Source organism: Ambystoma mexicanum, chromosome 4q (genome assembly GCF_040938575.1).
Source record: "Ambystoma mexicanum isolate Mex_15411 chromosome 4q, UKY_AmexF1_1, whole genome shotgun sequence".
NCBI lineage: Eukaryota > Metazoa > Chordata > Amphibia > Caudata > Ambystomatidae > Ambystoma > Ambystoma mexicanum.
In genome coordinates, this window is record NC_090928.1 from 619,402,311 (window position 1) to 619,428,633 (window position 26,323).

Sequence of the window (26,323 nt, forward strand, 5' to 3'; positions counted from 1 at the left end):
GGTCTGTTCACATTTACCGCAACACAGGGATAAGGGGCTAGGTTGATATATTCATCCTTTACCTTTGACAACTGCTTGTTATGCTTCTCTTAGAGCACTGTTCTTTGGCCGTTGGAATGCTAGCACATCAGGGAACTTTGACGCCTCTAATTTCAATAGTTTTGAGAAACGTGTTTTGACTCCCATGGGATGCTCGCTTTTCGCAAACAGGAGTAAACCTAACGTTGCTTCTATTAGGCCTTCTGATAGATTGTCTTCTCCTTTCCAATCTTTGATTTCCTTGAAGATGGCTCCGATAGGCAATAAGGATACCATGCCTCCTTCTTACACTGTTAACCATAGCCCTGATTCAGTTTCTTTTTGCATACAGAGGAATGGAACTCAGTCAATGGGAGATTTTTTAGGTTGTGCCAACGTTGCAAATTTGACTGCGGAAAACAGACCTTTGTATGTAGGCAAACCTGTCTACTTTGTCTGCGGTAATGAAGCATTCCCATGGTTGCCCAGGGATTGGCAGGGAACCTGTTATTTAGGGATCCTGTTACCTGGGTGTTCATAGCTAGTACAATAGAATTTTCAAAGGCTCGTCCATGGCGGGACGAGAATGGTGACACTCCAGCACAAATCCTGGGAGATATAGCAAAATCAGTTGTGCCATTTTGGGGGTAGATAGCAAATTCCGAAGATATCAGAAGACTAGCAAGAGTACTGGAGAGAACCATCAACCGGACCACGGACATACTCTATAATATGACATTAGAACAGAAGGCGATAAGACTAGTAGCGCTTCAGAACCGGATGGCATTAGATGTCATTCTGGCTGAACGTGGTGGAGTGTGTAAATTGGTGGGATCCGCTTGCTGTGTTTTCATCCCAGATTCCTCCCCAACCATCTTCAAGGCAATACAGAATCTGCATGTCCTTAGTTCAGAAGTGCATGTTCCCGAGGGAAACTGGGATCTTAGCGCTTGGTTCTGGGACTTCTTACGATCTTGGGGTTGGAAGGTACTTTCGGTCTTGCTGATTATTTTGGGAATCCTGTTGTTTCTTTGTTGCTGTATTCAGTGCCAACCTAGTATATGTTCGATGCCAGGGGGATGTTGCGCACAAGCGATAGGTACGATAGGACATAAAGTGTATGCCCCAGATAAAACCTCCAAAGAATATGTGTTAAAAGAAATTTTAGCGAATGACCTAATGGCAATAGATATTTCCGCCAGCGATTCAGGGTGCATGGACGATGATGCATGGAGTTATTTGCAAGGAGATCCAAAGTAGTTTTAACACTTGGCATAGGCCAAAAGGAGGGTTTGTCAAATGAGAAATTATATCGTGCCTCCTATTGCAATGAATATATGTATATTGGCCTACGCCAAGCTGCTTATAAATTGCTTGTGAAGAATTCCGTGTTGCAAGGTCCTGACCTTAAAAATCAACGTAAGCTGCCATTTTAGGATCATCCGCCATTTTAGGTTCGCTTTGTAAAAGTCACCCTGTGAGTTAAAATGGTGGACGATGTCATTCCGAAATACAACATGGCCGTCTTGACCTCTGTATGTAGCTAATATGTAACTTGCCTGCAGGCCACTTGTTGAGGTCATGAACTGAGACCTTGTCCTTTGTTGACCTGTGTGTAAAGGATTACTTGTGCAATGAAACTAATCCACAAGCATATGTTTAGAACAATGTATTCACATACTGAACATAGAACACTTGTTTAACTATATTGTATTAATGTTTGAGAAGACCTGCATGGGGAATCCCAGAATACACAGTTGCCGTGTAGGCTTGTTGATATATGTATAAAAGCAAACCAGTTACATGTGGATGTGCGGACTTGGCATGAACCCTAGCTCAGTAATGTATTAGAGGAATATTAACCCGAAGTAGGGTTGGATATTGAGTTCGCAAATAGTATAAAAGAGCCATGAATTCTAATGTACAGCGTCTCTCACTAAACACTCTGAACCACGCTGGAGTTCGCTGTGTTGCACTGAGGGCCAATAGCTATTTGATTTTGCTCTGTTCTTCATAACTGAATTCAGTATAAAATAAAGTACTTTGTATGTTCCTTTGTAACCCATGTTCAGTGTATTTCCTTTTGGGGTACTCATCCTCGATATTTTGACTTTGTTTTCACAGCATGGTACAAAAGAATATTGGTTCCGAGGGGAGGCTGATGTACGGTGTATGCAAAGGGTCCTTCGCCCACCCACCTGGTGTGTCACTTTGAGTTGTGCAGAATATGCATGGGAGGAGTTGCACACTTCCTACGCATAGCAAACCAAAACAAAGAAGGGATAGACATAGAATCTCCAGGAGAACTCTGCTCTCTTGACCCTGTAAATGTATCCAGATACTTCCACTACCGCTTTATTGCCATCCTGCACTTCATCTGTATTAAAACCCTTCCTCCCCTCAGAGAAATGGAACACTTCTTTTGGAGAAATGAATATCAATCCAGAGGAGCACCACACATCTACATGCTTTTGTGGATAAAAGATGCTTCTAAATTTGGTCATGACAGTGTTGCCACTGGTTTGCAGTTTATTCACAAATATGTAACCTCCGACATACCTTCAGAAACCACACATAGTGAGCTACATGCACATACTTTATGCTTCCAAAAAGTGTGGCAAATATTGCTGACACAGATATAAAAACAAAGGTAAATACTATACCAATTTCTGTTATAGTGCTTTCATTTTATTTGAAAGCGTCTTCATAGGGGTCATAGGTATTTAGTAAATCTTCTTTTCTCCATGGTTTAAAAGGTTGTAGCAGGGACATGTAATACAGTTCTTTATGTTGAGGAGTTTTTAATGAGAATTTGATATGATTAATTAAGCTTTGTTTTCAAAATTTCACTAAGCTGCCTTCATAATTTTCCACTCTTTATCTACCTTTCTTCTTGACTGGTTTAATATTATTTTTGTATGTGAAGTTTTGGGCTACGTTGTATAGACACATGGTTTCCAAAATTGTACTCCTGTTTGGGTAGTATGTGTCAAGGAAGTTGTTTTTCGAAATGTCTTGGCTGTTGGTATCATTTTTGGCTATTGTTTCTATGTCTTCATATGATTTCAGAACTCTTTTTCTAGATTTAGCAGGACCAAGGATTAGCCATACTATATTTTCAGATTCTCCATACAAGGCAGTACTGGTTAAATGGTCGGCAGCTTCATAGCAGCCACATTCTCTATGGGAGAGCATTTTTATGCCTTAACTGTACTATTTCTTTCATAGTCTTTTATCAGATGATGTGTCATTCCAGAGGTCTTGGAGCTCTGTTTTTTCTGCTTTGGTTAAGTAGGCTGTGACATATTGTGCAACTGCAGTGGAATTGTCTGCAATGTACTGCACATCTATATTTGCATTCCGTAGGAGGGCAATGATTGCATTGTAATCATTGATGTATTTTGATCCTTTTGTTCTTTTTATGTAATATGTGTTCTTATGTGATTTACCTTTGACACTAGGGGCCTCATTACGAGGCAGGCGCTGACAGAATGAAGGGGGCTGGTACGGGACCGGCCCCCTTCATTCCGTCAGGGCCGATTACAAGCTTCCCATCGCAGGACCCGGATCGCACGCCTGGTAAAGCCAGGTGTGCTTTCCGGGACCCGGGAGGGGAAGAAGGAGGTAACAACGGGACACCTGTAATGTGCCCATTGTTAGCTCCCTCCCCATTCCCATTGAGCCCTATGGTTCCTGCAAGGTTGAATTACCGGGTCCTCCAATGTTGGAATGACCCGGTTATTCCTCATTGCAGGAACCTGGTAAACGAGCCCAGTTTGGTGGCAGCCATGGAGCTAATAGCTCCATGGCTACCGCCAAACCCGTAATGAGGGCCAATGTCTAACTGAAGACATGAAGTTGTTTACTTGACCTGTTATTGAAACTGTTCTAGGGAAACCAAAGCAGCATTTGGTGTAGTATTTCCCTTTGTTTTTATATTTGCGACGACAATACTTCCCACATTTGTGTCTTTGAAATTGTGAAATGTGTGCATGAAGGTCACTATGTGTCATTTGTGAAGGGATTTCACAAGTGACATATTTTTGGATGAACTGCAAAACAGTGGCATCACTGTCCTGACCAAATTTAGGAGCATCTTTAATCCACAAAAGCATGTGGATGTGCGGTGCTCCTCTGGTTTGCTTGGTATTCTTTTCTCCAAAAGAAGTGTTGCACTTCTCAAAGGGGAGGAACAGTTTTATTACAAATGAAGTGTAGCACAGCAATGAAGCGATGATGGAAATATCTTGATGCATTTACAGGATCTAGAGAGCAGAGTTCGCCCTGTGTTTTTATATCTATATTTGTTTTATTTTTGATGCCACAGTAAATTGTGTAAATCTTCCCATGCATATTTTGCACAACTTTATGTCACAAACCACGTGGGTGGGCCAAGGTTTCTTATCATACAGCATACATCTCTGTGACGTTGGAACCAGTATTCTTTTGGCCACGCATGTTTGCTAAAATATTTGTAATGCTTGACTGTCAAACCTCATCTTTTTCTTGCACTTTTTGTAGTAATTCCGTAGCTGACATATTTTGAAAATTGGTACCTGATTTCAATGTGTGTGCAACTCTGTAGCATAGAGTTGCTAGTTCACTTTCAAAGATAAGGTTGAATATGTATTGCACATTTTGTCGGAATCTAGGGTCTTCAGAATACATTCATAAAGAGCGGTATTCTGATGCTTTTATTTGTGTGGGTCTATCATTGTACCTTCCTCCTTTTCCAGTAGAAAAGAGTAGAGGAAAGGCACGTGCTTCTATACTTTTTTCCCATATGCTGATTGGAGATCCTTTGGCTTGTCGCATTTGGTACGTTTCCAGTGCATCATCTATGGTGTCGTTAGAGTGTAATGGGTGAATTGTATAATGGTCTAAAATATTGGAATCTGTAGCAAGATCTAGAAGTTGAAATTGACCATTTTCTGATGAGTCTTGAATTATTTCAGTGTTTTCCCCTCAGGTGTTCTTCAATATTTATTTCTTTGTAGTATTCATTGTTGTCTTTTAGATATTGCAGGGCTTGTGTAACTTTAAGTAAGTCCACGAGTTGTTGCCAAATTGTTTTGTCTTTTGTAAGTACGCCATTTACTAAGATAATAAAAGATTGATTTATTGAACACTGCACTCCCAGAGTGTGTACACTTTCTTTGCGATCTAGTGGCAAATAAACTACTTTGCCACAAATGCCTTTCAGTAATTCAGAGGGAGGTAGTGTTGCTGTTTTTGGGTGAAGGCATATTATTGCTTGAAATGAGTGCATTGTTTTAATTGTGATGCTCTCATACAAGTTAAGTTGATGCAGGGGTTTTTGTAGTGGGAATAATTCCAAGTTATTTGTGATAGCACATGAAGGTGTTTGGTTGTTGTCAGGTTTTGCAGCGCAGTAACTGCAAAGCATTAAGGGGTCAGTAATTTCGTATTTGTTTTCTGTTATAAGATAGTGAGCTAATTGGAACCACTTGGAATCTTCATTGTCTTCTATTTTGTAAATTATGTCTACAGTTTTGTGCTATTCTTATAAAAAGTCCTGCGGCAACACACACACACACATGGTTTGGTACTTCAGCAGATGTACTTTTAAACTTCAGTAGTTCTTTTTTGTATGTGTGTAGTAGAAGGTTGCCATCTGTAAAGTTGTTGCTAGTCTGTTCTAAAGCAATTGCATTTTGTAAATGGCTTTCACTTCCAAAATATTTCCTATGGATATGCTCTATTTCTTCGAGTAGTTCTTTGGCTGTACCATGTAGAAGATTGATATTTAAATTGGCTAGTGCTAAAGCAGGACTTTTGGCATAGTACAGTTTATGAATCAGATTTCGTTTAGTTGAATGGTGTGTTGATATCATTTTGATATGGTGGAAGGTGCTTTTGCAAATAGGTCCCGAAATGCAGGCTAATGAATGTCCTAGTAGTCCTGTGTATTTGTGCACTGGACAGGTGTCCATACTTTGTAATAGTTTTATATTCAATGTATCTTTGCCTTTGGCATACTTATTGAGAAAGTGGCGTAAAGATCTGAAAGATTTTTTGGCTATGTTACACATTGTTGTACATGGCCATTTGTAGACTGGACGCATTGGTTCAGTGGAATAGAGAGTTGATACTATGTTTTCTGGGGATATTTTTGTTAGCAGTGTTTCTTGTTCCATAATGGTATTATTACGTTTTTCATACCCTCGTCCACTGCTATGTATGGCAATTGGGTTTATTTGCTTTTGTTTGTATGCTTCTTCATTGAAATATGGTTCTGTGATGGTGGTGTCAGTCCATTCACCTCCACAGATGTTTGCAGAGTTATGTTTGTTGATATTCCGTTTATTGAGAAGTCTTTTTTTGTAGTTTAGTACTTAGTTTTGTTAGTGGTTTCATTCTGTTTAAAACTAAAATAAATAATTTCCTTTTTAGAAGGATTGCACTGTCTAAGAGAGCTTCTAGGATTAGTTTTCTACGGTAGGTTTTAAGGGTTGTGAGTGATTTCTCTCCTGTTTTTATAAGGTTCTGAAGGACTCTGTGGCAGAACATTTTTTGTACAATACTTTTTTTGGTATGGTTACTTATCGCTATATCAAGATTTATAGGTGCAGTGTTAGCACTAGTGGTAGCTGCAGTCTTGTTAATCACTTTCTGTTTTGTTTTACATTTTGAAAGAGGAGGCAAAGTTTCTTTACTAGAGCTGTTTTTGTTTGCTTAGTGACTGCATTAGCTGTTTTGTTTGAACTTTTTGTACAAATTCTGCTAGAGGTGGATGCTTATTTTGGACACTTTTATTTTGATTTTGTCTACTTCTACATTGCTTTTTACAGAGCTGCTTTTTGGTAGGCATTTGTTGGGGTCTGTTGGAGAAAAAAGAAAGTGTGTGTTGGGATGTTGTGCAGTTTATGTGTGCTTTGTGCATGAATGTCTGAGTGTGATGGTAAGCATGTATATAGAGGTATGTGCAATGGGCTGTTACTTCAGGTTAGGAAGGCTATTCTCGTATTTGTGTGTTACTATACTGGTGTTCAGATGACAATACAAAGTATGCAGCTGCTGAGAACAAGCAGTAATACTGAATCTAATGTTGCAGGGTTAATACAATTGTTTGTTCTACAATACTAGAATTCTACATTGTTTGAGTAACAGTTAGAACATTGTGGCAGTATTGCGCTTAGTTTTTTGGATGTAAAGAGTAGGTTTCTTCTGAGTTCTGGTTCATACTTGAGACACTGCTGGTTTTCAGGAGAGTGGTCTTCACTGCAATTGTGAAAGAAAGAAGTTAGTAAATATGTGTGTTAATAGCACTGTTGTTAATGTAGACATGGTTTTGCTTTTTTGCACTAGTAGTGCTTGCTGATAACTGTGCATAGCATGTAGATGCACTTTCCTTTGTCTATGTGCATTCTGTATATTTCACTTAGAATCTGGCAGTTGAACGTGTTTTAGAAATTATTACAATAGTAAGCACACAGAGTACACTTGGCTGTTCAAAGCGGTGTTATTGGATGTTGGGAGATAGAAGAAATAACCATATGTGTTTCTTGCTATTCATACAGGGTAAATGGAAGGAACTGTGGGGAAAAGCATGCAATTTATGCATTTGTGAAGGTGTGGGAAATAAAGCAGAAGGATTTGATGAGTCCAGCAGCTTATTACTCTCCAGGATAGTTGTAGGGGAGAAAGTTCAAATAAGAAAACCTGGAAAAGTGGCAATGGGACAAAGCAAGTTTACCAGACTGCAGGTGATTAGCAAACTGCTGGGTGATCCTGTGGTGCTTGGAGATGGGACAGTCTGAAATAAAGTAAGGGTTGCAATGAAGGGTGTGGTGCTTGCGGTCCAGACTGAAGGGAACGGGGAGATGTTGTATGTGTTGGTTTACTACACTGTTTGTACATAGTTGTAGATGATGTGATAGACATGACTGCACCTGTGTGTAGTTGAATGCTGTGGTAAATTCTAGAACGGAATGGGGAACTAGCTGGAATGAGAGAGCTGTCTAGATTGGAAGAACAGTTGTAGAAGCAGTAGTGTTGTTTCAGCTGAGAGCCTTTCAAATGATATTGGCTATCTGTTTGCATGACTAAAGATGCATGTACGCATCCTGGCTGCTTGTTATTTTATAACACACTACAAAGCCTTCTCCCACAATTATACTGTTATTTCTCACATCTCTTAACATGAAATGACACTTTGTTAGACAGCTGTGTGTGTTGTGTCTGATTACTACTATAATCATTTCTAAAGGAAGTTCAAATGATAGATTGTGTAGAATATCCAGGTTGTAGATAAAGGAAACTGAATGTACATCCTATGCACTATAATGCATTAAATGCTATTATAGTTGAAATGTGAATAAGTAGGTGGCAGTGGTTACACAAATGACAGAATGAATTAAGAGAATAACAGTTTGCACATTACAGTTAGTAATATGGGTAAATAAAAATTTGAGGAGCAGACAACTTTGAAAGCAACACTTGATCATAGCAGATGGGAGGAATGACACTAAGCTTTTTTTTACAGGTTATACAGGGTAAGTGGCAGTTACCCCGTTTACATGCATTTATGCAAGAGCTGTACATGTACTTTGCAGAAAATATTAATACCTGTATTTTGTGTTCATTCATGTGGATGTGGATGAATCTGCAAGCTGAAATCTTGGAGAGTTTCACAGTAGTTGTTGCTGTACATGCTTTGCAATCACAGCCCAATTGTACTCAAGGTGATCAACAGTGCATCTAACGTGCTGAACTGTGATGATGGAGTTAGATGTAGAGTTCCTGGATGTGATTGGTGGATGGTTGTGTGACTGCTTAACAGTAGCCAATGTGGTAATAGTGCAGAGAGTGAAGTTGAAAGGGTAGAATGGCCGCCCCAGTGTTAATTATGCTCTCTGCGGACACCGTGGCTGTTCGTGGACAGGGCATGCCACATCCGGGGCTTCTGAGCATGAAATGGGAGTGTATTGTGGGGATTAGCCAATCAGTTGTTGAGGATTTGCTTTGTATTGAGAGAGGCTGTGTGTAGTGAAGATGGCAGAGGTGGAGAAAGTCAGGGTGTTGGTGGTTGGAGATATGTCTGTGAATGGTTTGCAGCAGTATGCTAAATCTAGGAATGTGGCTAACAAATCTGACTTAAAAGGAGTGGAGGTGGTGTGGTACACTGTGCCTGGTTTCAATTTGTAGGCAATGCTAGAACTTTGTCAGGCTATGGCTAGGTTTAATAGTCCACATGTAGTTGTCCTGCACTGTGGTGCTTTGAATTTGGGCTATGTCAGTGCCCCTACTTTGTTGCAAGATCTGCAAAACTTGATTCAGGCAGTCATGAAAGTACTTCCAAATGCCATTTGGTTCCTAGGGCAGTATGGGACAATAGTTCTGTTTTTTGTCTTCAGCAAAATGTTGCTAGGTGTTTAATTAATCAAGGCATGTTCGCTTTTATGATTAGAGCTGGTATGTTCTTTTGCAATAATGACAACATTGATGCAGGTAATTTTGTTTACTTTAAAGAAGATGGCATGTCTTTATCTTGTATGGGAAATGCCATGTTGTTTTGGAACATAAGGATTGCTTTGGAGAAGCAAATGTGAAGATATTTGAAGGAAAATAAGAAAAAAAAGAAAAGAATATACAAAATAAAAGGTGTTTCTTGAGCATCTTCAAAGAAATACACAAAAAAACAGCTCTTTTCAGAGCCAACCTCAAAGGGGAAATGGGGCACACGATTTAAATTTTCATTCCCCACTCTCAGATTTTACGGTTTGTCCACGGACAGCGCGGTTGTCTGTGGACACTGCGTATTACATACAGGGGTTTTGAGGCTGAGAGGCATGCAAATGAGACTTAGCAGGGCAAGGGATTGGTCAATAAGGTTTACTGGGTGTGATGTGTAAGGAGAGACTTTATCAGAAAGTCTTTTTTCCTGAGAGGAGAGCAGATAGCTATGGCTGTGTCTTTCAGAAGGCAGATTGTCTGGATTTTGGGAGACTCGTAGATAAATTGTTTGGAGGTGTATGCAGATCGCTGTGGAGTGGCTGCACATCTTGGATTCCCTCATGTGGAAGTGCACTGGCATGGAGTGCGTGGAATGAAGTGGCTGGATTTTGTACCTCTTTGTGCTACTTTGGTGACACAGCGTCATCCAGACATTATTATTATTCATTGTGGAGGGAACAGTTTAGGACATGTCTCTGGAATCTCTTTGCAATTTGCAATGAAAGAAGGACTTGGGAAAGTCAAAGTCCCAAGTAATTTTTCTCGTATTGTGCAGAGACAAATGTGGCTGTGTTCTTCTTTATTTGGTCCACACATGGAGAAAGCGAGGTGCAATGTCTACAAGGCTGTTTGTGCGTTTTGAGAGATGTTGGCATGTCCTCTTTTCACAATGAAAATATCATGTTTCATAGAACACACATTTTTCGCAGAGATGGCGTAAATCTTACTTCTGCTGGAAATCACATTTTTCTGCGAAATATACAAAATGCATTGCGACCCTTTTTGGAATTATAGCAATCCTTTTTCCAGTAGGTGTTGACCATTGGAAGTTTTTGAAACAAAAAAAAACACCACCAAAAGGCTCTTTTCAGAGCCACCACTTCCTCCCGGAGAAGAGTGCAATGGTTTTGATAGGGCAGCACCCCAAAAATGTAAATGTCCGCAGACTGTCCGCAGACTTCTAAAAATGCACAGGGCCCTGCAGCATTTCATTGGCACTTCTATTTTGTAACTGTGAAAGGCGGCTCTGAAAAGAGCCTTTTTTTGTTTTTTGTTGTTTTGTATTTTTTGGGGGTTTTCAGACATGACACATAAGGAAAGGAAGGGGAGGGTAAGGAAGGGGCGCCAACCACGGTGATAGGAAAGGGCAGGTGGAGAGAGGAAGATGTAGGGTGGGACTTAATCTGGTAAGTGGCAGTCCTTCTCATGCTCCCGGACCGCAGCCTCGAAAGCACTTCAAAGGGTCTCCTCCCTGCAGTTGCAGTACATACACAATACTATGACCTTTGAAAGGTAAGGGCCTACAGTGTCACGTATGGCCTGCGAGATAGCTGGAGGGATGCGCTACCCCACAGTAGTGCCTCTTGTGGTGGCAGGACATGTTGTGTCCAGAAGAGTCTGTAAGTGGCGAGCATGGTGGGTTGGGTGATACTGGTCACAGATGGGTGGTGTCACTGAAGGCTGCTGTACATTCTTGAGGTATAGTTCCAGCATGAGTGCAAACTGATATTGCTGCAATGTCTTCCTGCACAACCCGAAGACCCCAGCTGAGACTCATGCTGACTTTTATTTGAAAAAAGGAAAAGAGTGTTTGAAATAGTGATAAATATCATATATTAGCAGATCGGTGTTGTTATTTAGCTCCACTAAAACAGTTAGAATGTTCAAAATGCAGTCCATACCTACCGGTGTATACTGCATTCCAGATATTTTAACTTCAGAAGCAGCCAGGACAACAACAGAAAATATTTCTCTGCATTCAAGAAATGGCATTGCAATGCCATTTCCCAACATCATTTCACTGAACGAGACACTCTACCCAAATGTATTTCAACACAAGTAAAAGCTAAAACATGAAATAATATTTCCACTTTTGTAAATACAAACCATTCACTTTTATCATTGTGCCTAACGCAAGTTCACGATAAAAGTGTTCCTGTGCAACCAGGTTTACAGTTAGAATCCTTGCCTTAAAAAGACAACAGAGGGTTTGATTTTGAGCTTGTGATAGAAAGTGTATGGAAATATGACATTCTCCCCTCCAGTTTCCAGCACCATCATTCTGAGGTGGGTGTAAATATTGGAGAGGAGATGTAATGCTTTCCAGCAGCAAAAGCTGCTAACATCACACGCTGTGCTGGAAACATGTGCTCCAGTGACATTGCAAGCATTTCTTAATACACTGCCAGTTTTCTAGTTGAAGAAAGTTTTCTTAAACTTTCATTACACTAGAAAAATGGGGCTGCAGTTTAAGAAATGCATTGTTTATATAGGGAAAAAGTGTGCAGTGTAGTTTAATGGCACCTAAAAGGTACGTATTTGTACTCTTTTTTTGTTGTGCTAAACCGCTGCTGCTGGGAGGAGACTCCTCTTCATGTGGCTGCCCTGCATTCCTGATGGTTGCTAGGGGTATTGTCAAGCCATAAATCAGGCACATGCAAACGCCGAAGCTTTCATGTCCCTGCACCACATTCTTTCTTCTTCAGAATATAGTGTTTGTAAGTAAAATTTTCCTCCTTCATGGAGGAACACTTTTTTACATTTGCACGCATCTCAGAATCGGGCCTGAGTTATTTAAATATAACAAAATAAAACCACATTTAATTTACTGACAGGTTTTGCATACTTACTGGCAGTTAAACTCAAATGTTTACTTCACCATCACTCCAAATCACATATTGCTATTACCACTATGCATTTATAGCCTGTATTTATATTCTTACACACCTTGAGATAGGTCAATATTACTTGGAATAGTGGCCCTTCCCCAATGTAGGACCCATGGCTCCCCCTCATGCCATAATTTAGGAGTGGGTCATTGTCCCACAATAATGACTCCTTCCTCCGACTGTAAGGCTTTGGTATAGTTTAGAGTTTATAATTAGCATTACCATTTCGTTTTTGGAGGTTGTAAAGAGAATAGCAACCCAAAACATGAACAATTAAAATAATCAAAGTGACCAAATGATCATTGCACCAATTTGCAAGGGCAAACAAGGCTTATTACACGCAAAAAGGTCTCAGATGGTCCAGTAGAGGCGAACTGACACAGAGCTCATCACACCCCAAGAAGTTACACGTTATATAGTGAAAAACTTCAAAATCTGCATACCTAGTTTAAAATGTTATCCCAACACCCTCATTGGCTAACACCTATAGAACATGCTAATACCCCCTATTGTCCCTGGACCGATTGGCTACCTTATCTAAATGCATTCTCCTAGACACATAGCCCACTGCATCATCACTAATGATTACAGGTATGGGATTGGTTACTAAAATATTGACACAATAATAAATTGTGACCATCACATGATTTGAACCCCTCCGATCCAGACACGTTCAATGTGAACTGGCGAGGCCAACTTTGCTTTGTTAAGACAATAGGCCTTCTCATTATCTCAGATGCCGCAATGCACACAAGTTGCACCCCTGACCTTTTCTTGGGATCACCTCTGCTCCTCCTGTCCTAAATCACAGAACGTTCCAGACACGGCTTCCCCATATCACCTTCAAACCCCAGGCGACCAGAAATTACGTGACCAGGGCACCACTAACGAGTCTGAATTTCAGGGATGTATTTATTTGCTTTGGTAATACGTGTGCTTTTAATTCATGTGGGATGACCACCGCTGGGTTGAGGGTAGTAGTGCACTAAATCTTTCCATGGTCCTAATGGCACCACAAAACCCCATGCCCAGTTCTCATGGATTTGTCGTTCAAAAGGCTCAACCCTACCTGCCCTCCCTACAGCTAACATCCATTCTCAACACTTTCAGGTCTTGCAGCTGGATACAATTAGCATTTATCTGTGCTCCGGGGGTGTCTCTGACTTGGGCTTCTCTCCTGGGGAACGGAAAAGGGGTTTGTCTTGGGACTGAGCTAAACAGATTTGCAGCTCCACAACAAGGCATTCATTCTATTCTGTTCTTTACGTATTAGGCCTCAAAACCCAACGTGATGTGTTAACACTCTGACCTTGCTCCTTCCACACTGCCTTTCTGACGCCATCTTTCCCCTACTCCAGATCTTTCCTTGCACCTCACTTAGAAACATAACATTGTCTATAACTATCACACACAGGGCCTATACGCTGCCCTATCTATGACCTCTGCAACCGCAACATTAATATATTTGTTGTTCCTTCTGTGTTTCTATATGGAGGTAGCTAATGTCTGTCAGAGCTAACTAGAAGTGATATATGTGCCTTCTTTTCCGCCAAACTCGCCCTGATCATACTGTGGTTCATGCTAATAGGTTTTTCTCAGCCTGAACCTTTTTGCTTGACTGGGACGCTGTACGTGCATCCAAACATTGTCAAGGAGAGTTCAGAGTTTAATGAGCAGTGCTTTGTGCCTAGAGTTTACAGTTTAAAATTAGAGTTTATTTTTGAATTTTTAATGAGTCACACATCTCACAATTAATTATCTCTCACTTTTCATTGTCATCTACTCCTGTTCCAGGACTGGGTTTCACAGCCTCTCGTACCTGCACCAGAAGCCGCACAAGCAGATCTAGTTCCTGGAGCAATGCACCGTCCCACCAATGACGTTACTTTTTGTGGGTGCGTATAACACTTCCCTCCTCTTTTTGGTGATCACATTTTCCCACAATGCCTTTCTTACTGGCAGAGTGTACACTCTTGCATTCCAAACCAGCATTCAGGGTTTGTAACGTGAAAGTAGGCCGCAGCCTCCAAACCTTACTAAATGTTGTGCTCATAGCAGTGGTCCTCTACCAAATCAGAAACCACCAAACCCTCAGGCACAGACACCAGGAGAGGTCAGTAGCCAAACTAATTTGAAAGCTGTGTCTGATGTGTGTGCTCATGAACTTCCTCCACCACGCATAAAATGCTTGAATAAACAGCAAAAGTAGCTATATTGCCGGGTTTCTTTTAGCATAAATCTACATTAGACAGTAATAAAGTTTGCAAATGTGGTAATGCACTTTTATGTTCCGCTGAATAAACTTTAGCAAGTAACAGATTAAGTAAAAAGGGTCCGTTCTTAGTTATTCGGGGCACATTTTTTTGTTTGCGTTACTACTTCACGCACTTTACCATCGACAAAGATGGAGAAAAAAAACTAGCAAACTTCACAACTTCTCAAAGCTACACAGTCAGGAACTTCATTAAATGCTGCAGCATGAAAGAAAAACGTCACACTACCTACGGATGGTTTGAGGAATATTTTGTGGTCATTTCGCTACTTTCAGGCCACTACTGCAAGGGTTATTAAAACCCCAGGCAAGATAACACTTCATCAGAGCACTGCCTTTACAATCCGCAGAATTGATGTATTTGAGCATAGAGCCGCTTCAGTGGTATTCTTTTACTCTGGCACCCTAATCAGATGACTCAAATTATGTTATTTTTGCACTAGGACAGCCTCAAAGCACATACCACCTGTTCTGACAAAAGGGCTCATATCCGCCTCAGTTGGGGCAAAAGATATTTTGCAGCGGTGGAAATGGAAATAAATTGGTGGGGATCCCACAAGGGCTGGGTGGGGGTGGAGTTGCCGGGGCGGTGGCGAAAGGCGGGGTTAAGGGGGCGGGTTCGGCAGTTGACCTCCGATCAAAGGAAATGTCCAAAATAATAGTTTAAAATGGTGGAGTTTCTTTCATGCTGCTTCTTTTCCAAACTATATATCAATTCAACTTTAAACCACTTCCATGCCACTGGTGATGAGTTACTTCACTATGCGGATAATAGCTTTGACCAGTGTTGCTGAGTAAATATTCTTTAAAATGCACAATTTGCATCCCATTTTATTTTTAAAACTCCCCCTTGGATACTATTCAAACTGGGTGAATTCTGTTCATTATAAGGAACGTTTTCTTTTACTTGAACCCCACCCAGCACAGCTCCTGCAGCTCCCCTCTGAAAGCAGTTGGGTGGCTGCATCGTGTGTTCGTTTTAATAGTGGTATTGATTTATGCAACGTTTGTCGGATACAGGTATCCAACAAACATTGCCTAGATAAATAATCCAGGCCCATGTATCCGACAAACATTGCATAAATTAATAAATAAGCCTGGTCGTGGCTGAGGACTGTAACTTCCCCTTGTGACCTCTTGCATGGGGTCACCAGAGGAAGTTACAATTTGCTCGTGGTCGCTTTTTTTCCCCTTCTCCCCAACCCAGAGCAGAGATTTGGGGTGGCTGACTCTGACTGGACCCCGAGATCTGGCTACACATCTGGTGCCGGATCTCGGATCCGACTGTTTGGGTATGTTAGGTATTATATGTTGTTAGGCTGGTACGACGTTGTTACATCGCCATATGGTCCAATTTAAGGTTATGGTGCCCACCTCTCAAATGCAGGCACCCACCCAATGTTGGTCACTCATCTGCGGAGTATCCGTTCCCAACGTTCAGTGGAAACTCACAGACATGACTGCCCCAGCACCAAGCAGCCTTATATAGGGGCACGGTACCACAGGGCTGGTCATGCTCCATGTATTAGCAGCTGGCAAAACCAAACACACATGGCATTACAGACAGGTAGCGACACAAAAGCGTATGTTCTCTTTAAATCCTGTCATTTTCCTCTGTCAATCGCATGTCATAAAACGGTGCACATATGACCAAATCATTACCATTCTAGTTGTACCAATCAACTATTCAAAAACAGGCCTGTGCAAGTGTGTAAGCAAAGAGGGTGCGTTTCATGCGCCCCAAAATGAATGCGCTTAATGAAAGGCATATCTTTTCAGGTTTGGGCATTTGTGGTATTACGGGAAATGAAATGATACGGCGGCCATGCGTCCAGGCAATGCAATTCTTTGCCAAATCACTGTCTATCGTTCAGTGAATTTACACTTCATACAGTGTTTAATGGCAACTTTCAGCGAACAATCACACACACGACAAGGCTAATACTCCCAACAAAGGGCGCCTAATACACCCTTGCATCAGGTTTTGGAATATAATATCAGCGGAGTAAGGTTTCTTCGCTGCAAAAGAGCTGACGGAGTGCAAACGATTTCATTCGAAGACCAAAGGCGTGCTCCCGCAGCTTAAACACAATTATGCTGAAACCCGGTGTCGAATTTCAAGAGGTAGCCATTTGTGCACACTACAATGACACCATTTCGTAGTTGATTGCGCCAGTGAGGCAGCAACTATGTCTCATTGATGCGAATCCCTTGAAGTCTTCCCCAGGTTTTTTTTTCCCCCAAACTACATGTTGTCAGATAAGTGAAATAAAAACTCAACATCCTCCCTTTTATGAGGTAATTACGTGTAATGGACCCGTCATAGCCGCGAAGGCGTCTTCTGGTGTCCCGCCCCTTCATATTATCTGATCGCCGAATATGGCTTCACAAAAGGCATGCTTTCTCCCTCGCCGCCTGTCGCTTTACGGATTTAAAGTACAAAACAAACAAAAAACGGAATCTCTATGTCGAGGCGACAAAGAAAATAAACACGCATTGGCAATGTCAACAGTTTGACTTGTGTTGGGGCTGCATATAGGCATTTGCTAAGCAATGCCCAATGGTACTAACTCCCCATCAATGGCAGCAGACAGCTGCGAAATGGTGGGCGTACTAGGGCATATATTAGTGGCTGGCACATGCTTATCTAATAACTATGCACAAGACTTTGCCAATACCTGCTTTAACAGGACTTCTGTGAAGGACACTCATATTGCTTATAAATAAAGCGGCTGAAAGAACACGTTGTAACACATTTCTGTTACACCAGTGGCACATTTATAGCTCAAATCAAGCCATTAACTCTCAGAAGAGTGCTTTGCAATAACACTGGCAGACACTTGGAGCACACAGCTTGAGTTCACTGCTTGATAGAGGTAGCTCAAACAGATGCCAGGAGACTGTGTTTTGGGGGTTGGGCTAAGGGCAGAAAGTGTGTGGGAATGGCATGACCATGGGCTGTAAATGGGTGGGTAAATAACTAAACAACAACTACAAGCTTTCAGTCCCTCCTCATTGTTACAGGCTCATCCAGCTCCCCCACACCACCTCAGGCACAGCAGGCACTCAGCAAGTGACACAAATAATAAACAGGAGACCAGAAGTAGAGAGAAATTTGCTGTAATGTAAACGCACACAAAAAAATAGGTTAAAAAAATGCTTATTAATTGTTTCAGAATCTAATTTTCCTTATTCAAGGGTGTGTATCCCAACAAATAGATATCACTATCTAATTTTCCCATTGAGGGTGTCAATGTAAACATAGGTTGTATCAAGAAATACGATTTTTATTTTTTATTTTTGAAAAGTTACATTTCAATACATGGAGCTGTATCATAAGAAGAAACAAGGGAAAGAAAAAAACAGTATACAAAAAGCACAACAAAGTAGTTTAAAAAAAAAATGAAAATAACTAAGTTTTCCAAAAACTAAATTAGAGATTATTGAAAAAATACATACAGACAGATCAAAACAAACATGAGTTTACATTTTTTTTAAGAGCTAGATGTACAACTTTTTCTAGGCATTTCACTGTTTAACGTTTTCTCTTAGCAGGTAATAGAAACACACATCAGTGCATAGGAGGGTGCACACTGCTCTGAGCCCCCCACCCACCCGAGGCCTATCTCAGCCTTATGTACAATGGAGTAGCTTAATCTATTCTCCACCCATATACATGCACGTATGATAACAACCAGGTCATTTTGCAGAACAGGGGGAACAAAGCCTGCAACTGCGAAAGGCACGAGCAGCCTGTGGCAGCCTTGGGATTTGTGCCAGCAGCTTCATCACTGTGGACTTCTTAGGAGGGGCTCGCGCCTGAGGCATCACGCATTCCACAGCTCTGCGACCTCGCCTGGCATGGGTGCTTCAGCTGTTAGGCCAGTCTCTTAGGCAAGTCTGTAGGCCAGCCTCCTTGCATCAGATGTACCGCAAATAAACCAAAAGAAAGTAGAGTTTCAGAGAAGATAATTCTCACATCCCCCAAATAAACTGTAATCCAAAGCAGCAGCTTCAGTTTACAGGTGGCGCCACCTAAGAGTCAAAACTAAAAATGAATGGTAGGAGGCATTATTTCCTCAATGTTGGTGGTGTGAAACACAACTAAAGCAGTGGTATCCTTGTACCACCACTCTTAGCCCAGTTTTGAAAGGAATGAAACTTTCTCTCAATGAAATTGCCGTGCAATGGTTTGCTGGGTGCAACCCAATAAATGCAATGCCAGCATTGTACTTCTATCCTTCGCCCAGGGTAAGAAGATATGTTACTTTTTCAAAATGTACTGCATGCAAGTCTCCCAACTTGGCACACTTTACAAATGGCAATGGAAAGGTAATGTATAAGTAATACGCACATTTTAATTGAATGCATTAAATAATGCATATTATTTGAGCAAAAATAATATAATAGAAACAAGATCCTGATGTAAAGAAGCACCAGTCAGAAAACATGCAAAGAACACAACATCCAAGAAAGCATTGATTCATTAAGTATGCCTTATTTTACAGTTGATTACACAACATGAATGTTTGACTAAATATGGTTTTGCCTGTAAGATAAAATATGAGCACACAATTCCGGGGGAAATTAACACCAGAGAGAACTTTCTAAGTAAGGGGCCCCTGATCCTCTAGCAAAAGACACCCATCAGAACCGCCATCCCAACGCATGCACAGATATAGGCCAGACCAACTCCACCCACTGATGCACAACAGGAAGCTGACTTCCAAGACAAGGAAAAAAAGAATGTCCACACATTGAAACCCAACACTGTGCCACGTCATCCACGCCTCCTACTGCTTTCTGGCACATAAGTAAAAACCCACACACATTACACTTTCACAGGCGCAATTTCAGACACAGGAGATAACTGCAATGATATGATATGATAGTTTATTTATATAGCGCCTATACACAATGTGTTTCAAAGCGCTTCAAGGCAAGGGAGGGAACGAGGGAAAATACAATGACATTCTTACAGGCCATGAACAGTAAGGATGTGAAATTAACTATCATACTCGGCCTGACGACATTTCAGATAGTGCAAGAGCTAAGACATAGATAAGGAAGGGAGGAGGAGAGTGGGAAGGAAATGGAAACAGAGAGGCGACTACTGTACTAGGCATGATGACATTTCTGGTAGAGCTGGAGAAAAACAAAAGATGAGGGAGAGGTGTACAGAAAGGGAGGGGAGGAACATAACAAGCGACTATCATACTAGGCCTTGATGACATTTCAGATAGTGCTGGGGGGGAGGTAGGAGAAACTTCTCCAATCTCCAACTTTAGTGAATTCCAATCAGCAAACACCCGAGAGATGTTTTCCAAAATTTACCATTGACACCCCCTGATATAACAACAAATGTCCATACACTTTTGACCCCCCCCCCAATTCTCTGCACACACACCTAACAGATTTACCAAACCTCCACACACCCAGCCAAACACCAATTAACCTGAGGGCCTGCCAGCACAGGTGGATCTCATCCCACAAATATATTCTGCCATCTCAACTCAATGTGGCAGTACCGATAACGCAATTAGCCAACATAAGTGTGGTGAACAAATGGCATACACAACATGCAACACCCAAAATTCGTATTGCTCATTCTTCGTCCAAACACCCACCAGTCATGAACAATCAGAATTGGCACCAAACATACACAGCCCTTCTGCTCCGACACTACTGAAGCCATAGGTCATAGTGCATCCCTAATTACCGATGTTACAAGGCCACTTCCAAAAGCGATGGAGTTAATGTGACAATGGGCAGGTAGCTAAGGTCCAGCATGCAAATGCCAAGGGCTCTCCATAAGCTGGTCCGGTGCATGAAACACACACGCACAGACATACTTCAAATGGTGTGATAGCAATTCTGTACAATGTTGCACCCAGCATGAGCCAGACTGCCCGTGCTTGCCCTTCTCAAGCTTCGAGACAAGCATGTGGTAGTTAGGCAATGAAGGTCAAAGTAATTGTGCCTGTCAGTCCCAACTAAATACATGATGACACAAGACTAAGAGTTATATGGGTTGTCAGTTACCATGTCCTAGTCCTAAACAATGTAATGACCTTGTGTACACCCCTGTACACCGATTCATACACGTGAGCATTCTCAGAGGGAAACCTGCTGCACTCAAGTCCCTCAGCATGGCTGGAACTAGTACCTTGTACAAACACTCATTAGGCTTTGTCACAGAAGCCACCCAGAACAACCACAAGAAATGTCCACCTGCACTGATACTCATGAGCTTTAACCACTCTGCCCAAATGCATCGTCTACATACAACATATCCGCAGACACTGAACTAGCATGAGAAAGGATCCACACTGAACACAAATAAGTTGTCTCCTGCAATCGATGTACATGCATCGATGTGTCATTGTAACTAGCAGTCAACTGACCGAGACAGGCTGGAAGACCACATCAGCAATGACCCATTGTTGCACAATCCTCACTGCAATATCAGTCCTGCCATGCCCCTGGGAAAACTAAGTAGCTACTTGCAGTCCACACGCACAAATTGACACATACAACATTCCCCACATTTCCACACCTGGCATACTCTGCTGTCCCCCTTAAATGTTGTAGTGTATTATCTGATTGAAGGTAATCCCTTTTGTTACATGATACCACGTTACACTTAAAAAGCAAGTAAGTAATGTTACACAGACAGAACAAAGCGAACACAAAATATGCCACTCATTTGTCTCTATGTAAAGTGGCCACAGCTGATGAATGGCAAGGCCTTCTGCAAGATCATTATTCCAATATTCGATTTCTATACAAGCAAGGAAAATTGAGATTGTCTTTATTATTGATTCGGGTATACATCTTAAGAGTACATAGGTGTATGTCTGCTGACAGTACGTATCAGGACATCAACTACAGATTTTGTGAGCTGCACAGTCAAGAGTTATGTTTGCATTCCATCAAAACAACTATGTTCTTTGCTTGTGCTTTTCTCCTCGCAGCAAGGCCCCAAGGCTTCAGAACACTCTGACAAACAGAAGCTTAGTTCAGAAAACAGATCTGCTAAATCTACATTACTGTAGATGTGCCTGCATGGCATAAAGGTCAATGTGAACATAACCGCCCACTATCTAAGCAAAAACAAACACCTCCATTAATAGCTTGAACTGATGTCTCATACTTATATATATACACACATTAAGTAGAAAAAATAGGCTGTTTTCAGATGATGATCTCCTTGCTTGAGTATATAACCTTTTAGTAGTTACTGCCCATATCTGGAAGTCCTAACCAGACAGATTCATTGTGTTTGGTTGACCCTCCAGACTACTAGGTATAACATGCACTAACGTTTAAAAGCATTACAAAAGGGATTTTCAAAGGAAGCCATATAAGAGCAGGTGTCACGAACATTCCTCTGCTTGTATAAACTCAACTCGTAAAGATTTTGAGGAGATCTGCAGATATCCCCCTGACGAGGACAGCTAGATTTAGACCAGCAAAAGGCTGCTAAAAAATGACTCCTTTTTGCCCATGCATCACCAGCTCCATAACACTGATTTGGTATTCGTAGCTGCCAGAGTCTGGTGAAGAGGCTGCATATGGATTAGGTACACAGCCATGCAAATAAATCCACACTCTCAATTTGCCAACATTGAAGGACTGTTAGCATTGATGTTCCTACGTGAAGGAGACCCAACCAGTCACCGAAGGGTTTTCCGGAGAGGGCTGACTAATGATTTGAGCATAGCACATATTATATAAAATGCCTTTGACTCAGTGGACCTCTTAGGGTTCGTCACATGAAGCCAGAAAGTAGTTCAAAAAAATAAATAGGAATCATTTCAGAAGAATTGAACCTGAATCTCAGCTTCTGCTCGCAGTAAATATTGAATGGAAAGTGAATCGGCTTAAAATACAGAACCCATCATAAACCATATATTGGCCTCACAATTTCCTACTGAAAAAATAAGCATATCTACATTATTGTGACTTTATACCACACCCCTGCATATGGTGACTACTGACATTAAGTTGTCTGTTCGAATAAACATGAGAAAATCACAATTTTGCACCTTTGTATTCTAGATGTTTGTGACAAATTAGTACACAATATAACAAATCTGATTTTATAAGCTGTGATTTGAACAGAAACCACATTTATAAAAATATGGAAGTATTCCTCCTAAAATCTGTAATTCACTGATGCCAAATGTTAGTGGTGGCCTAATGAGGAAATTAAACAAGACTTTTGGACAGCATCTCTTCAGTACAGACTTCTTATGTGAGAGGCAATAGGAAAGAAGGGTATGTGAGATGTGTCATTTCCCCATGGGTCTGGATACCACTCAAATACACTGACCAATAGGACCATGCAGTACTCATATTTCCCTCATGGGTTGAGTTTGCTGAATTATTAAGCTCAAACACAAAGGAAGAAGGGAGTTTGTTTGGGAAAACAGAAGTGAAAGACAACCTGTCCAACAGGAGAGTGGCAGATTAGGATTGCAACTGAATGTAACTGATGGGGGAATGTCCTTAAAAGGGCCTTTTTCAACAATGGACTGCATGCAGAGACCTTTCCCAAGTCAGAACCAGATTACCCAAGAGGAATTTTGGTAGAAGGTGCACAGACTAAAAAGAAGAGTTTATCTCACGAAGTTACCGGAGGCTGGTTGGTGTCCCCATGTGTCCTTGGCCTTTGAAAGTTAAACAAGAGTACCTAAAACTGTGGAAATGGCAGTTTCTATGTCCCTTCCTATTTACTGTGGGTTTCCTGCATTTTTGTCATTTTCAATGTATTACACGACCTTAATTTCCCCACTATATTCAATGTATTGCACAACTTCATTTTCAAAGTATTGGGTGACTTTTATTTTTCCGAAATGTATTTTCCTTTCTGTCCCCTGCACTGTGTGGGGGGCTGTGGACCCAAGCCATGATCTGTGAAAGAGCAAGTTCTACCTGTTGCTCAGCTTCAGCCTGGGATTGGCCCCTTTCAACTCTTCCTCCCACTTGCCACCGCCCTATAATTTCTATCTCCCCTTTGTCCTGGAATGAAGCCTCTCTGAGCCCTGCAAAAGGAGTTCCACTTGTTGTGTCCATCATGGGTGGGGCGGGAAGGCCTCTGGAAAGCCACTTGTCCTATATCCTGTAAATATCCTGCCCTCTGCAAGGTCACTGAGATGTCCCCCTGACCTCTTGTACCCCTTCATCCCCCAGTCATCTACTGTCTCTACCTGTTTACATACGTCCTACACCCTGCAATTAATCTCCCCTTTGGCCCCAACTGCTATGCACTCTATAATTCTCATCTCCCCTGACCTGGCAAGCAAACAGACTCTAGTGTTCCCTATTGTGGGATTGGATGGGGGTGGGCTCTAGAAGGACAACTGTCGAAACCCTGTAATTACCTGAGAATGTGTGCCCACCTCCTGTGATCCCATCTCACCTCCCCTGGAACCCACACAGAAACTTGTTTTCACTTATCCTACCCACCTGTGACCACCTCTCCCCTTGTAGGAGAAATGCTGAGTGTGTCCCGAGTTTTTTGTTTTAGGGTGGTTGAGCAATGTAGGGACTATTTATATAGTGTAAAGAACAGAACAAAATGCTCAATTACCCCTCTCTTAGTCCACTTCAGATACTGGTCAAGGAAAAGAATTTAGGATAGATTATCTATTTCATCCATCCAAATTACATATGAAACAAAGCATTTTTTTCCATTGAATAAACAAAGTAAAAACACATTTTAATCAAATTTTTCACAACATAAACATGTGGTGGGCGCTTTCCACAAGGCACCTCGCACCTTAAAATTAATCTAAAAAAATAGAAAAAAGTAAGAAGTCCAGGAATATCACGTTTTCTACCAGTGGTGACTGTGGTTAGTAAGTGACAGTTATAATTTTATACAATAACATACTGTTTTCAAGAGATTTATCATATTTCATTTTTGGGGGGAACACACTGTGAATGTACAACATAAGGGAAATGCTTATGCTACAAAAAAGACACGGTTTTTCAAATGTCTGCGGGATGTCTACATACTGCAAAAGAATGGAAATGCAAAATATATATTAGTCGCTGGTCTGGAAAGGGTCAAATTCCTGTACCCAACTTAAAAGACATTGCAATGTTAAAACCTCTATTGGCAAGGTTAATGTGTAATGGGGCTGTTTTATTTCCCCTCTGCACGCTTTCCACTGACCTTAATATTCCGTTGGGGTTGGACTAGACCGTGGTTGTTTAAAGAGAAATAGGAGATTTCTTCCCTTTCGTGAGTTGCGCTGTGCAACAGTCTTTTCTGCTTTTCACTTGGCTTGAATTTAATCGGTTTGCAGACTGAATCAAAGTTTTTTTATATGCCGTGAATCAGGTGTTGTTATTTTCTGATATCTATATTCTAGATTTTGTGGTTGTCTGTTGAGGGGGACCTGTTTGTAGAAAAAACAGATATTTAGAGACTTATCTTTTTCTGTCTATGACATTACAAGGGTCAAGTTGCTTATGTTCTGACCTTTATGTTGTTTGCCGGATTAGATGTAATCGTGGCACCGGTGCTAGACTTCAGAAATGGCCCGAAGTTTCTTTTGTAAGCAGCTTACTCCTCTTGATTGATTTTGCCGTCCGTCTTGCCCAAAGCTGTAAGGCAAGTGGAGGGGGGACTGTAAGAGTTTTTGTTTGTTGTGTATTTCGTTTTTTAAAACGTCATTCATGGCGTTTCTTTGATAAAAAATCCAATTCATTTTGTCTATTTAGCCACAGAGGGTATAAGGTTTTTACGGAGCTGAGTTTTTTTTAAACTTTTCGCTGCATTTGTAGCAGGTCAATGTGTCATCGTGGATCGCGGCGTCCTTGCAGTGCTAACGCTCGTGGATCTTTCGTCTCTGGCAGTTCCTGAACGTCAGAACGGGGAGTATTGTTATTTCACTTCCGTAGTTGCATGATGGCACGTGATTACCTTTCTGGCACGCTGTACCTTCTCATGTATTGATGTGCATGTTTTGTTGGCGGCCATCTTGAGTGAGAGAGGAGGCTCAAAATTTCTCAACACTTTGGTCGAACGTAGCGATAATGTCCATTTTCAAATAATGGTTTGAATCATAAAATATCGCGATTGGTGATCCATTATTTCACCTTTTATGCACCATTATGGTACTGTTGCCTCAGATCATATCAATGAATTATTAGAACTATGCCGTACTTGTGTTAGTATAGCCTGAAGATTCTTTTATTAAGGGGCAGTTATAATGGAATTGCATAGTTAACTCTGTGCTGATTGTGCAAGCACCTGTGTGTTTGTATACAATGTTTGTTTAATGACAAAGGTCTGAGTCATGTTTGGGGGAAGGGGGAAAAGAGCCTTTTGGTGAAATGCCCCTCTACTGCGGGTAGTTGGACCCGTTTCAGAAGAATATGCCCCATTCCACTGATAAATTTAAACCATTTTTCACAGTGTCTAAGTCAAAAATCCATTTCTGTTTGCATTTACGGAGTGCCAGGTCTCTGTCGCCTCCTCTTTTTGAAATTTGAACCGTTTGGATTATAAACCAAAACATTTCACATGGTTTGTGCTTCAGATGTAGATAGTGAGCTACAAGTGGTTTATTTAGCGTTTGGTTTCTGATGTTGGATCTATGCTCTCCTATGCAGATTTTGATGTGTCTTTTGGTCTTTCCGATGTACAGAAGTT